Source organism: Mobula hypostoma, chromosome 24 (assembly GCF_963921235.1).
Source record: "Mobula hypostoma chromosome 24, sMobHyp1.1, whole genome shotgun sequence".
Taxonomy (NCBI): domain Eukaryota; kingdom Metazoa; phylum Chordata; class Chondrichthyes; order Myliobatiformes; family Myliobatidae; genus Mobula; species Mobula hypostoma.
In genome coordinates this window covers 30765057-30780402 of record NC_086120.1, presented here as the reverse complement: position 1 = coordinate 30780402, position 15346 = coordinate 30765057, and the positions used below count along the sequence as shown (strand labels likewise).

Here is a 15346-nt window from a genome sequence, read left to right as displayed (position 1 = left end):
GAGGGAGTGGGACCAGCTTTTTCATGGCTGAGTGGCTCATTCTGTGCTTTAACCGTTCCGTAATTGGTTGAGTGTTGGTGATCTGGAACACACTATCTGAGGGACAGTAACTCTCACCATTTTTACAAATTACCTGGACAAGCAATTGAGAATTCTGCACCAACAGACCAATACCTGAAAAGCAGGGTTAATTCAAAGACCGTTTTTATTTGCCCTTCTGTATCATAGGCTTCCATGATTCTATGATCTAAGGACAGCATTTATTATCCATCCATTTAACAGTCAATTGCATTGTTTGTGTCTCCAGTCACATATAGGCCAGACTGGGTAAGGATGGTGGCTCTCCTTCACTAAGAGAGATTAGTGAACCACATTTCTTTTTTTTTACCAATTAGTAGCTTCTTGGACCCTGTATCTAATACCAGATTTTCATTCAAACTTATTTATTAACTTATTTTAAATTGCCCAGCTACCAGGGTGGAAATTGGACTCATGTCTCTGCATCATAGGATCATAGGAAATACCTCTATATAATATAGAAGGAGGCCATTAGTTTTCCATCAAAAAGCGATTCCCAGCCCACTCCTGCCTGTAAACAATAGGTGCTTATCCCTGCAAGTTGAACTCTTCAGAAACACATCAAGTCTTTTGAATGTGGCGAAGGTTTCTACTTTAATCAATGTTTCACACAGTGAGATCTAAATCCTTATCACAATGGATGAAAAAGAATTCTTCTTCTCTCCTCTAATCATTCTACCAATTACTGCAAACCAATATCTCCTGGTATGTGACTCCAGGTCTATATGTAATTCCAGGCCTCTTCCATTATTTCCAGAATCTCCCTGCTTCCCTTTCCCAATTCTGGCTTTCCATCAGGACCGGGCTCCCTGATTCCATCCACCAGTGCTATTCCCCAGACAACTGTTAATCAGTACCGGGCTCTATCACCACCATCCAGCTCTCTGTCAACCACCAGTGCTTAGAGCCAAACACTGGCCATCCCACCTCCCAGCATCTGACCTCCAACAACATGCAAGTCTCTCTCAGTTGCATCAACGCACAATTAGAATCGTTAGGGGCCAGCCAATATGTGGGAGAAGAGGAAAGTCACGGCTTGTAACTGTACCCCCAGTTGCTCTGTCCATCTGGCATACTACAGGTTAACAAAGTCTCCCAAAAAAAACTGCAGGACGATCAGGTAAACCCAAGAGTTAAACCTTGGTGAACAGTGACTCCATGAATTAATTTACTGTCTGAAGTTCTGTCCCATTGCCAAGAAAAAAAGCTGTTTTTACAACTGCCTTATTTGAATATAGAGTAAGATTCAAATCAGCACATGATGAATCTGCCTGGATAAGCTAGTTTTATCTCAAGTGTTGCTCAAGTAGAGCAGGTAATTTGCAAGCCATTGTCACCACAGTCAAGCTAGTCACTCTATAATTTGCCTTCAATCAATCCAAGAGGTAATGTATTGAAATTACTTCTAAAAATTGTTATAGAATTATGCTATTCTCTTTGACGTATTTAACTGTGAAAAGATGCTAGTTAGTTGTTAGCTATTCTCTCTGTCATATTTAGTTGTTAAACAATGCTAATTAGTATTTGGAAAGAGATTTAGCCATTTTTTTCTGCCCAAGTGTCTTATCTTCAGAATACTTGAAATAAGGATGCCCGATTTTGGGAAGATTTCACACTCTAATCTTGATCTGGTTCAAAAAAACCCAACGGATCGTTATATAGCACCTTTAATCCAAATATCCTGAGGCACTCCCCACAAGGATAATAAAATAAAATTTGGCATCAATCCATATAAGGAGATGTTAGGGCAGATAAACACAAGTTTGATCAGAGAAGTAACTTCAACGTGCATTTTAAAGCAGGGGAGAAAGACAGGAGATTGAAACAAAGAACTCCAGAGGCTAGGGAACGGCAGTTAAGTAACAGCTGCCAGTGGTGGAACAATTAGAATTGGAAATGATGAAGAGTTGGAAGAACACAGACATCCTGGAGGTATTTTAAGGCCAAAGGAGCTCTACAGTAAAGGAAGGGAAGGGTAAGAGTGCAGATAGATTGGAATGCAAGGCTGCAGACTTCAAAATCAAGGCATTGCATAACTGGGCAGGTGAACATGGTCAATGAAGTTTTATATGCACTTGTTTATGGGGGAACAAAATTAAGGAAGTCAATCAGGGAGTGTGCTAGTCAGTTGTTGGCATGCTATGTTCGTGCCATTTTACGGTATGTTTTAATGTACATGTGGCAAATAATGCTATATTTTTATCTTCTCCTTATTCGTATAACTTACTCCAGTCTGACCGATCTCCAAGTCTGGACTCTTGCACATCCACGGATTTTATCACTTTATCCTTGAAGGTCATGCCTAAAGTTGTCCAGATTGCAAACTCTGGAATTCTCTCTCTAAATATTAACATTTCTAACTCCTTTTTCTAAATTCTCTTCCACATAAAAATGTCTGTGAAGATACTTACCTAGAATTAAGTGTAAAGAATACTGGGCCAGATTATCCTCAATGGGGCCCTCTTTCAAATTCACCTCTCATGGGACGTCCAAAGTTCAAACTAAAATTTACCATCAAAAGGCATGTATGTCGCCATCAACTATCCTGGGATTCATTTTCTTCCAGGCATTCACAGTAGATACAAAGAAACACTACAGAAACAATGAAAAACTACGTTCAAAACAAAGACAAACAAACGACAACTGTGCAAAAGACAACAAATTGAGCAAATACAGAAAAGAGAAATAAGAAATAATAAATAAATAATATCAAGAGCATGAGTTTTAGAGTCCTTGAAAGTGAATCCACAGGTTGTGGAATCATTTCAGTGTTGGGTGAGTGAAATTATCCAGTCTGGCTCAGGAGCCTGATAGGGTAATAACTGTTCCAGATCCTGGAGGTGTGGGTCCTGAGGCTTCTGTACCTCCTTCCTGACGCAACAACAAGAAGAGAGCATGGCCTAGGTAGCTGGGGTCCTTGCTTATGGATGCTGCTTTCCAGCAACAGCGCTCCTTGCGGATGTGCTCAAAGGTGCGGAGGTGATGGACTGGGCTGTATCCATTACTTTTTGTAAGTTCTTTTCCATTCAAGAGCATTGGTGTTTCCATGCCAAGCCATGATGCAACCAGTCAGGATACTCCCTACTTTGCATTTATAGAAGTTTGGCTTCACCAATTTCTAAGAAAGTTGAAGTTTATGTTTCAAATGCAGTCGTAGTTTGCATTTATACTGACCTTGTGCAGCTTACCAGGCCCCTGGCATCATCATGATGTGGAGTGGTCCCCACACAGAGGCTAGCTGCAGGTTATGGTTCTCTATGGAGCTAAAGGCAAGCTCTTAGTGTGGTCCAACCCAACAAAACTGTGCCTCTACATAGATATTTTAACATGAATCCAAGTATAACTTCATCAAAATTCTTTATATGGCTGAGGACTTGCTACCCCTTTAAGAAGGAAGATGTGTTTTGAAGGTGTTCTCCATGTCCCCAGGTTTTACTATTAAAAATTTGCATTTCAAATGCAGTCATCACTGGTTTGTAGGCAAATTTTACAGTCAACCTCATATAGCAAGGTTCTACAAGTACTAGTGGGATAATTGTTTACTTTGGTTGGTTGAAGGAGCAGTATTGACCAGAACTCCCAGTGAAACCTGCTCCTCATCTTCAGGCAAACAACAGGAATTCTGCAGATGCTGGAAATTCAAGCAACATACATCAAAGTTGCTGGTGAACGCCTCGGCCTGAAACGTCGACTGCGCCTCTTCCTATAGATGCTGCTTGGCCTGCTGCGTTCACCAGCAACTTTGATGTATGTTCCTCATCTTCAGGTAAGCTTGAATGAGAAGACAGTGCTTTAGATCAGCCAAAGTACAGCAGCTCCAAAGGTCCACCTCAGCAGTACACTAGCATGGTACTGCATTAAGTGTGGCACGGAAACGTAGCAGTTAGCGCATGCTTTACAGCACCAGCTGTAAGGTCAGTGTTCAATTCCTGACATAGTTTCTATGGAGTTAGCACACTCTCCCCATGACCACATGGGTTTCCTCAATGCTCTGGTTTCCTCCTACATTCCAAAGATGTACAGTTAGGTTCAGTGAGTTGTGAGAATGCTGTATTCATAGAAACATAGAAAATAGGTGCAGGAGTAGGCCATTCGGCCCTTCGAGCCTGCACCGCCATTTATTATGATCATGGCTGATCATCCAACTCAGAACCCAGCCTTCCCTCCATACCCCCTGACCCCTGTAGCCACAAGGGCCATATCTAACTTCCTTTTAAACATAGCTAATGAACTGGCCTCAACAGTTTGCTGTGGCAGAGAATTCCACAGATTCACCACTCTCTGTGTGAAGAAGTTTTTCCTAACCTCGGTCCTAAAAGGCTTCCCCTCTATCCTCAAACTGTGACCCCTCGTTCTAGACCTCCCCAACATCGGGAACAATCTTCCTGCATCTAGCCTGTCCAATCCCTTTAGGATCTTATACGTTTCAATCAGATCCCCCCTCAATCTTCTAAATTCCAACGAGTACAAGCCCAGTTCATCCAGTCTTTCTTCATATGAAAGACCTGCCATCCCAGGAATCAATCTGGTGAACCTTCTTTGTACTCCCTCTATGGCAAAGATGTCTTTCCTCAGATTAGGGGACCAAAACTGCACACAATACTCCAGGTGTGGTCTCACCAAGGCCTTGTACAACTGCAGTAGTACCTCCCTGCTCCTGTACTCGAATCCTCTCGCTATAAATGCCAGCATACCGTTCGCCTTTTTCACCGCCTGCTGTACCTGCATGCCCACTTTCAATGACTGGTGTATAATGACACCCAGGTCTCGTTGCACCTCCCCTTTTCCTAATCGGCCACCATTCAGATAATAATCTGTTTTCCTATTTTTGCCACCAAAGTGGATAACTTCACATTTATCCACATTAAATTGCATCTGCCATGAGTTTGCCCACTCACCCAACCTATCCAAGTCACCCTGCATCCTCTTAGCATCCTCCTCACTGCTAACACTGCCACCCAGCTTCGTGTCATCCGCAAACTTGGAGATGCTGCATTTAATTCCCTCATCCAAGTCATTAATATATATTGTAAACAACTGGGGTCCCAGCACTGAGCCTTGCGGTACCCCACTAGTCACCGCCTGCCATTCTGAAAAGGTCCCGTTTATTCCCACTCTTTGCTTCCTGTCTGCTAACCAATTCTCCACCCACACCAATACCTTACCCCCAATACCGTGTGCTTTAAGTTTGCACACTAATCTCCTATGTGGGACCTTGTCAAAAGCCTTTTGAAAATCCAAATATACCACATCCACTGGTTCTCCCCTATCCACTCTACTAGTTACATCCTCAAAAAATTCTATGAGATTCGTCAGACATGATTTTCCTTTCACAAATCCATGCTGACTTTGTCCGATCATTTCACCGCTTTCCAAATGTGCTGTTATCACATCCTTGATAACTGACTCCAGCAGTTTCCCCACCACCGACGTTAGGCTAACCGGCCTATAATTCCCCGGTTTCTCTCTCCCTCCTTTTTTAAAAAGTGGGGTTACATTAGCCACCCTCCAATCCTCAGGAACTAGTCCAGAATCTAACGAGTTTTGAAAAATTATCACTAATGCATCCACTATTTCTTGGGCCACTTCCTTAAGCACTCTGGGATGCAGACCATCTGGCCCTGGGGATTTATCTGCCTTCAATCCCTTCAATTTACCTAACACCACTTCCCTACTAACATGTATTTCGCTCAGTTCCTCCATCTCACTGGACCCTCTGTCCCTTACTATTTCTGGAAGATTATTTATGTCCTCCTTAGTGAAGACAGAACCAAAGTAATTATTCAATTGGTCTGCCATGTCCTTGCTCCCCATAATCAATTCACCTGTTTCTGTTTGCAGGGGACCTACATTTGTCTTTATCAGTCTTTTCCTTTTTACATATCTATAAAAGCTTTTACAGTCCGTTTTTATGTTCTCTGCCAGTTTTCTCTCATAATCTTTTTTCCCCTTCCTAATTAAGCCCTTTGTCCTCCTCTGCTGAACTCTGAATTTCTCCCAGTCCTCAGGTGAGCCACTTTCTCTGGCTAATTTGTATGCTACTTCTTTGGAATTGATACTATCCCTAATTTCTCTTGTCAGCCACGGGTGCACTACCTTCCTTGATTTATTCTTTTGCCAAACTGGGATGAACAATTGTTGTAGTTCATCCATGCAACCTTTAAATGCCTGCCATTGCATATCCACCGTCAATCCTTGAAGTGTCATTTGCCAGTCTATCTTAGCTAATTCATGTCTCATACCTTCAAAGTTACCCCTCTTTAAGTTCAGAACCTTTGTTTCTGAATTAACTACGTCACTCTCCATGTTAATGAAGAATTCCACCATATTATGGTCACTCTTACCCAAGGGGCCTCTCACGACAAGATCGCTAATTAACCCTTCCTCATTGCTCAAAACCCAGTCCAGAATAGCCTGCTCTCTAGTCGGTTCCTCGACATGTTGGTTCAAAAAACCATCCCGCATACATTCCAAGAAATCCTCTTCCTCAGCACCTTTACCAATTTGGTTCACCCAGTCTACATGTAGATTGAAGTCACCCATTATAACTGCTGTTCCTTTATTGCACACATTTCTAATTTCCTGTTTAATACCATCTCCGACCTCACTACTACTGTTAGGTGACCTGTACACAACTCCCACCAGCGTCTTCTGCCCCTTAGTGTTACGCAGCTCTACCCATATCGATTCCACATCTTCCCGGCTTATGTCCTTCCTTTCTATTGCGTTAATCTCTTTTTTAACCAGCAACGCCACCCCACCTCCCCTTCCTTCGTGTCTATCCCTCCTGAATATTGAATATCCCTGAACGTTGAGCTCCCATCCCTGGTCACCCTGGAGCCATGTCTCTGTGATCCCAACTATATCATAATCATTAATAACAATCTGCACTTTCAATTCATCCACCTTATTACGAATGCTCCTTGCATTGACACATAAAGCCTTCAGGCACTCTTTTACAACTCTCTTAGCCCTTTTTAATGCTTGCCCTGGATTTGTCGGCCTGCCACTTTTACTTTTCCCCTTTGTACTTTTTGCTTCTACGCTCACTTTACACCCCTCTGTCTCTCTGCACTGGTTCCCATCCCTCTGTTGTGAACTAACCTCCTCACACCTAGCCGCTTTAATTTGATTCCCACCCCCCAACCATTCTAGTTCTATTCGCCCCGAGAGGTGTGGCAAAACTTGTGAGCAGTCCAGCACAATCCTTGTTGATTTGATTTGAGAAATAGAGCTCAGTTTTACCTCCTCCTTATTCTTATAGCTTACTCCAGTCTGATCGATCTCCAGATCTGGGTATTGCACATCCACAGGATTTCTCACTCTATCGTTGATGGTTGCACCTTCAGATTCCAGAATGTAAACTCTGGAATTCTCTCTCTAAGCCTTAACATTTCTCACTCATTTTACCGAGCGTGTGGAATGGTGCTGGAGGCCACAGTGAATGCAGGTTCATTACAGCATTCAAAAAGGCCCTGGAAAAGTACCTGAAAATAAAGAATTGGCATGGATAGGGGAGGAGGCCAGGGGAGTGGAACAAGCTGGATTGTTTTAACTTAGAGCTGGTATAAACTCAATAATTTTGATGGTGTCTTTCTGAGCTATTACTATTCTGTGATTCCTCTTTAGACATTCTCCTTAAAACATCCATGACCTAACCTAGGACATCCTAAATTAAACTGACCCAGAGGTTCCTTCGAGGAAAGTCAATTAAATCTTAGCTAATTTTCTTATGTTGGCCAGTCCCTTGGGATCAACGATTGTCAGAGTTATAAAGTGATAGAGAGAAAAATCAGATCCTTAGCCCAGCTGGTCCTTGCTGACCAAGGTTCCCATCCAAGCTAGTCCCGTTTGTTTGTTTTTGGCCTATGTCCATCTAAACCACTCTTTTCCACGTAACTGTCCTTTTAAATGTTATTAAATATTGTCCTTTTATACCTTGTTATGAAACTTGCCTTAGAAACTTCCTCTGGGTGTTCACTATGTTTACCAACTGCTCTCTGGATGAAAAAAATTGCCCTTCAGGTTCCTATTAAATCTCGTCTCTCACACATTTAATCTATGCCCTCTAACTCTTGATTCCCCAGTCCTGGGTAAAAGACTGCCTGTCTTAACCCTACCTATTCTCCTCATGATTTTATATACTCAGATTACCCATCATTCTCCTTTGATCCAGTCCTTGCTTCCCCTTCATTTCAGTAAGTTTAGATATGACTTATGGGGCCAGTCTGGGAACTGCAAACTGTTGCACAGATACTGTAAGAGGTGCCTGATTAGAATGGCAGGGAGGTAGGTGATCTGCTCTTCCTGTTGCTTATCCGAGGTCTCTGTGTGCTTTCCATGAATGAACTCGAGTTTCCCAATATCATCCTGAATGATCCTCTGCATCTTGAGTGATCAGAGGCTTGAGATTACCAGGAGTTAATGGAGGTGGTGCAATTTTTTGAGGAGGTTCTGAGCTTTGATTATTTCCTCAGTCTTTCCCTGGACATCAGTGGGAATAGTGTCTGGAACCAGACAGACAAACAACATGGTCTGTGTCAGTCAGGCTGCTGGGAATATTGGCCTCAGACAAAACACAGACATTGATCTTCTTATCCTTCCAGTGGGCATCTGCCAGACATAATCCAGGTGTCAGAACCATAGAAGGAGGGCAGGGGCCACTGCTCCCTGGTAGTCCTTCAGTTTTGTGCCGGATTTGACATTTTGAACTTCAAACCATGTCAGTTGACCAAAAGCTGATACATTGAAGGTAATAGTGACTTTTATCACCATGAGTGAAGCTTCCCAAGACAAAGAAAGTGGCCAATGTTTTCCAGAGTCTCACCTTAATGAAGGGTATGTTGGAAGAAGACCTTTTACATACAGGATTAAAGTGCAAGGACCACCTTCTCATAAACTTCAATGAATGAGTGCTACACACAGAATGCAGGAGGTACTCAGTGGGTCAGGCAGCATCTGTGGAGGGAAATGAACAGTCAATGGTATGGGCCAAGACTATGCTGTGCCTGACACCAGACTCTATTCCCAGTAACACACATAAAATGCTGGAGGACCTCAGCAGGCCAGACAGCATCTGTGAAAACGAGTAAACAGTCAACGTTTCAGGCCAAGTGTTTTCCTAGTCAATACCCTATTCCCAGTGTTGTGTGGGGAAATAAATGCCAAGTAGACAGAAGAAGTAGCCAAAGTTGTGCTCAGACCTCCTTGAAAAAAATGTGCCACCCCCATTGACTCCTGGGAACGTCAACCCTTCACCACTCAGTCCTGATGAAGGATCTTGGCTCAAAATGTTAACCGTTCATTTCACTCTATAGATGATCCTGACCCACTTAGTTTGTATGTATTGCTCCAGATTTCCAGCATCTGCATTCTCTCTTGTCTCTCAATGAATGAGTGGCATTGTGCTTGGGCTTTGAGTCTTTGTATTGCCTTTCAACTACTGAGGTTTGATTCGCCTTGGTTTTCAGGAGTTCCAAACATTAGCTCCACTCCCTCAGGAAGCTTCCAGAGGTGAGGTGCACCACTGAGGTGAGCAAGACCGAGAAAGTGTCAGGGCAAAGTCACAGCCTTGTTTAACCATATAACCATCTAACAATTACAGCACAGAAACATGCCCCGTTTAACATCAGTCTTCATTGTGATTGGTTCTGTTGTAGATCCAGTAACAAGGATCATGGCTTGGTTGCCATCATGAAGCCAAAGTAAGAGAGAGATAGGTAGGTAGGTAGGTAGGCAGCTGAACTGAGTGTGCTTTGCAGTCTCTCTCAGCTGATGGAGTCAAAGGCTTGAGCGTGAAGTTATGAGAGAGGCCACATGATGTTGTTGATACTACAGCTGTAATTGTCTCTCTGATAAAGATTGTGAAGCATTTTTTGACTTTGTACCGCTCTATATAATTTATTGATGTTGTTAAATTTAAGTCTGGATTATAAAGTGGAGTTCTGATACAGAACCAGCTTCTAGGCCATGCTCTCTTCTCATTACTGGCATTGGGAAGGAGGTATTGGAACCTTAGGCCCTACATCACCATGTTCAGGAACAGTTATAGGAACATAGAAAAAGAGAAACCTATAGCATATTACAGGCCTTTAAGCCCACAATGTTGTACTGGCTATGTAACCTACTCCAGAAGCTGCCTAGAATTTCCCTACCACACTGCCCTCTATTTTTCTAAGCTCCATGTACCTATCTAAGAGTCTCTTAAAAGACCCTATTGTATCTGCCTCTACCACCTTTGCTGGCAGTGTATTCCACCCATCCACCACTCTCTGTGTGAAAATTTTACCTCTGACGTCCCTCTTGTACCTATTTCCAAGCACTTTAAAGCTATGCCCCCTTGTGTTAGCCATTTCAGCCCTGGATATTCACACCATCAAAGCCTCTCATCATCTTATACACCTCTATCAGGTCACCTCTCATCCTCCGTCGCTCCAAGGAGAAAAGGCCAAGTTCACTCAACCTGTTCTCATAAGGCATGCTCCCCAATCCAGGCATCATTCTTGTAAATCTCCCCTGCACTCTCTCTATAGTATCCACATCCTTCCTGTAATGAGGTGACCAGAATTGAACACAGTACTCCAAGTGGACTGTATCTAATGTATTATATAGCTGTAACATTACCTCATAACTCTTGAACTCAATCCCACAGTTGACGAAGGTCAACACGCCATATGCCTTCTTAACAGCACGGTCAACCTGCACAGCAGCTTTGAGTGTCCTATGGACAAGGACCCCAAGATCTCTCTAATCCTCCACACTATCAAGAGTCTTACCACTGATATTATATTCTGTCTTCAAATTTGACCTACCGAAATGAACCACTTACCCTTCAAACATTAGGTTCCTGAACCACAGTGGATGACTTCACTCACCTCAACTTGGAACTGATTGCACAACCTATGGACTCACTTTCAAGTTCTCTACAACACATGTTCTCAATCTTTATTACTTATTTATTTATGTAGTGGATGCAGCCCAATTCGTCACAGGAAAAACCCTCCCCGCTATTGAGCACACCTGCAAGGAGCACAGTCAAAAGAAAACTGCTGCCATCAGGAAGGAGGTACAGAAGCCTCAGGTCCCACACCACCAGGTTCAGGAACAATTATTTCCATCAGGCTCCTGAATCAGCATGGATAACTTCACTCACCTCAACCCTGGAGCTACGGCCTTACTTTCAAGGGCTCTGTGACTCATGTTCTCAACATTATTTATTTATTCATGTATTTATCTATGTACTTATTTATTTGCATATTTACATACTTATTTGCATTTGCACTGTTTGTCTTCTTTGGCACATTGATTGTTTGCCAGCCTTTGTCTAGCCTTTCATTGAATCTGTTGTATTTCTTTGTTCTACTAGGAACACCTGCAAGAAAATAAATGTCGGGATAGTCTTTGGTGACATATACATATTTCGATAATAAATTTACTTTGAACTTTGAACAGGGTATTAAATCCACAGGCTTCTGAGTAGAGTCACCAGTAGCTTAAACTTAGAGCATTAAAGTAGCCACTGTCTTGCAAGTGTGGAGGGAGGCTGTGGGTTTATAAGTGAGTTGCTCCATCAGACAGATGTCCTGAATTTTTTTTTAAAGCTGCAAGAAAGCCACAGCACCGTTTGAAAGAATCAATTAGTTCACCCAGATCTTCCCCTTTAAAACAGACTTTGCAAAATGTTTACAAGCCGCCAGTCGCCCTCCACTGTTTCCATGGGAACGGTCCCTGGATGCTAGCCATGTCTTCAGTCACAAGACAGATTGGCCCTTTGAGAGAGTGAGACATCTTACCTACAACCACTGTTTTACAGATGGGAAAGTAAGTTTCTTCTCTGAGAGATGCCTCACAATCTAGTGTGGGACTTGGCTGAAAGTAAAATACAGTGGGAACTGAACTACCAACTATCATTATTCTGTAACTTATTCCTAGCTCTGCGAGAGCTATGCACGGTGGAGAGCATCCTAACATGCTGCATCACAGTGTGATATGGAAAGTGCACTGCAGCGAACAGGAGGGCTCTGTAACAGGCAGTTGAAACTGCCCATGCATCACTCCACAAACCGACCTACCATCAAGGATATATATACAGAACGGTGCCAGAAAAAAGCCAGCAATATCACAAAGGATCCAACCCACCCTGCTCATGGACTGTTTGTCCCACCCCCATCAGGGAACAGGCTACATAGCATCTGCACCAGGTCCACTAGGCTCAAAAATCAGTTACTTCCCCCAAGCCGTCAGACCGATCAACACCTCCACACATCACCTAGCGTCACTTTATCTGCATGAAATTCATGTGTACAACAGTTTCTTGAACACTCAGTGGCCACTTTATTGTGTACCTCTTGTACCAGTAAAGTGCCACTGGGTGTACGTTTGTGGTCTTCTGCTGCTGTAGCCCGTCCACTTCAAGAACTAGAATTAGAATTAGAATTTTATTTCTTACATCCACCTCACAGCACAAAGGAGTAAAATTCTTGATGTTGCGTCTCTGTCGCTATGTACAAGCAATAAAGGCCCAGTACCATCTTGTATATGAGGTTCAACATGCAGTGTGTTCAGAGATGCTCTTCTGAACACCACTGTTGTAATGCATGGTTATTTGTGCTACTGCCACCTTCCCGTCAGCTTGAACCAGTCTGGCCATTCTCCTCCGACCTCCCTCATTAACAAGGCACTTGTGTCTTCTCTACTGAACAGTCGCTCGCTAGTTTTTTGATTTTTTTGCACCATTTTCTATAAACTCTAAAGACCGTTGTGTGTGAAAATCCCAAGAGGTCACCAGTTTCTGAGACTCAAACCACCCCACTTGGCACCAACAATCATTCCACAGCCAGTGTCACTTAGATCACATTTCCTCCCCATTCTGATGTTTGGTGTGAACAACAACTGAACCTCTTGACCATGTCTGCATTGTTTTAAGTATTGAGTTGCTGCTAGAATACATCTTACACAATCAAGAAAGCTCCCCGATGCCTGTGTTTTCTGAGGAGGACGAAAAAGACTGGACTACACACATTGATACTCATAACCTTCTACCAGTTGCAGTAGAGAACATGCAGCCATGCTGCATTGCTGCATGGTGCAAAAACTGCATTGTGGCAGACAGGAAATCTCTACAACAGGTAGTCCGACCTGCCCAACGCAACGCTGGCACCAGCCTACTTGTCATCAAGAACACATATACAGAAAGGAGCCAGCAATAGCATGAAAGATCCCACCCACCCAGCTCATGAACTGTTTGTCCCACTCCCATTAGGGAGGATTCTGCATAACATCCACGGCAGGACCGTCAAACTCAAAAACAGTCACTTTCCCCAGGCAGTGAGGCTGATCAACACCTTCACCTACTAACCCACCCCACCATCATTACTTTATCATTTTCTATCAGTCACCTAATGTGCAACACTCCTGCACCTAGCATCACTTAATGTACATAGACCAATCTATGTATATAAGCTATTTTATATATTTATATTTTTTGTGAGTTTATTATTATTGTGGTTTTGTGCTGCATCCGATCGGGAGTAATAATTATTTCATTCTCCTTTACACTTGTGTACTGGAAATGACATTAAACAATCCGGAACATGACTAACTGATTAGATATTTGCAGTAACGAGGAGGTGTACAAGTGTACCTAATAATGGGGCTTATGAATATACATTGTGTTTTACAGGGTGGCTTTTGTATTTCTATTAATAGTGTGTGGGGTTTTTTTGTTTTTATTGTGTTCTTTATGATTATTGTCTTTTTTATACCACATTAGATCCGGAGTAACAATCATTTTGTTCTCTTTTACACTAGTGTGCTGAAGAGTAACAATAAACTACCTTGAATCTTGAATTAAGTCATTTTTTGGGCTTTATCCTTTCACTCCCCATCCCCACATCCCACCGTGCCTCCGCCCACCCACTTCATCCTCTAACACTCTAACATATTCGCCCTCACTCACGCACCCCTCCCCCTCCTCCGCCCTGCACCCCTGCCATTCTCTTTCCCCCAGTTTCTCGAATGCACTGATTCCTGACATTGACACATTCCCATTCATTTCTCAGGTGTGAGCTGCACTAGTGAGTGCTGACAGACTATTCCACCATGGGGTTGGTTGCACCTGCATCTGATCTCTGGGAAACCTTTCACTTTGATGAAATGTGCTCTGACCACCTCCCTTCGACCAGACACCTGAAGCATGAACGTCTCAAAACTAAAACGGATTTTTGGAGGTTTTTATCAATTATACTATAAAAGGACCCCAAAGTCCAAGCAAATAGCTCAGTTTTTATTGTTTTACATTGTGCTGGTGATACATTTTGCAAGGTCAACCTTGCATTTTGACTTTAAGAAAGTGACTTTTAAACTGGTTGTATTGTTCATTTGTTGGTAGATGTAATGAAGCACACTGATCAGTGACACATTTGGGTAACTTCAGGGAGATAAACCCAGATTAATAAAATTGCAGGTGACTTTGGATGACTTTGAAGGGGCATTTCTCGTCAAGGCCAATTAAGCTGCAATAATAGAAAGCAAGGGCTGATTTATTTGCCTAAAATGTGCTCTAATTGCTGAAAATACATTTCAAATAAAGAAATTAAATGATAATCAAAGTAAAAGCCAAGATTATTTATCAGCTAATTTTAATTTATTTGAGCAGAAGTTAAATGTTATACTACCCTGTCCTGCATTTCACTTATGATTGTTGAGACTATCAAGAGGCCTGCCTGACAATTTGGAGCCTGCTCTTTGCCTGTTGTGTTTTAGAAAGAGGCAGGCGGACAAGAAAGAGCCACTCCATCTTCTACATAATGCAATAAATCAAATTTGCTGGCAGTTCATTCCCAGTTTAGAAGCCCAAGTACCTCAAGCATCAAACCAAAGAGACAAAAGAAATTCCCTCGTGGCTGCCTTCACACACTGAAGCTTCACATTTGGCCAAAAACAGGCTACAAACAGAAAGGCTTTAGGGAGGCTAGTTGCATTGTTTGGGTTTTAATGCTTGCACCAGAATCTGTAATGGAAATAAAAGTTTATTACAATGGATTTTTCAGATCAAATAAAATTGCTCAGAGGAATTCCAGAGACAGATGCTCCTAGTCCTGTGTCCTAGTATGGCATGTAACATTAGCAACCTGGACAAAACACAAAAGAGCTTGGAGTCCTGTCGAAAGACTGGTTGATACCAACAATGTCTTTCATGAGGACAGTGCAGCTGACAGGGGAATTACAGGGAAAAAAACCTTTGGATTCCTGCTGCTCTTTGATCTTT

The 15346-nt window shown here is 42.6% G+C and overlaps 1 protein-coding gene across 1 annotated transcript in view; it reads left to right on the top strand.

Annotated features, from left to right (window-relative positions):
• Window positions 1-1406: 1406 nt before the first annotated feature.
• The window catches only part of rgmd (RGM domain family, member D), a 148340-nt gene continuing 134400 nt past the window's right edge, over window positions 1407-15346 (top strand). Inside the window, exon 1 of the mRNA XM_063032033.1 lies at window positions 1407-1463. The gene's annotated coding sequence lies outside the window, so the exon portion shown is untranslated. The remainder of the gene's footprint in view (window positions 1464-15346) is intronic.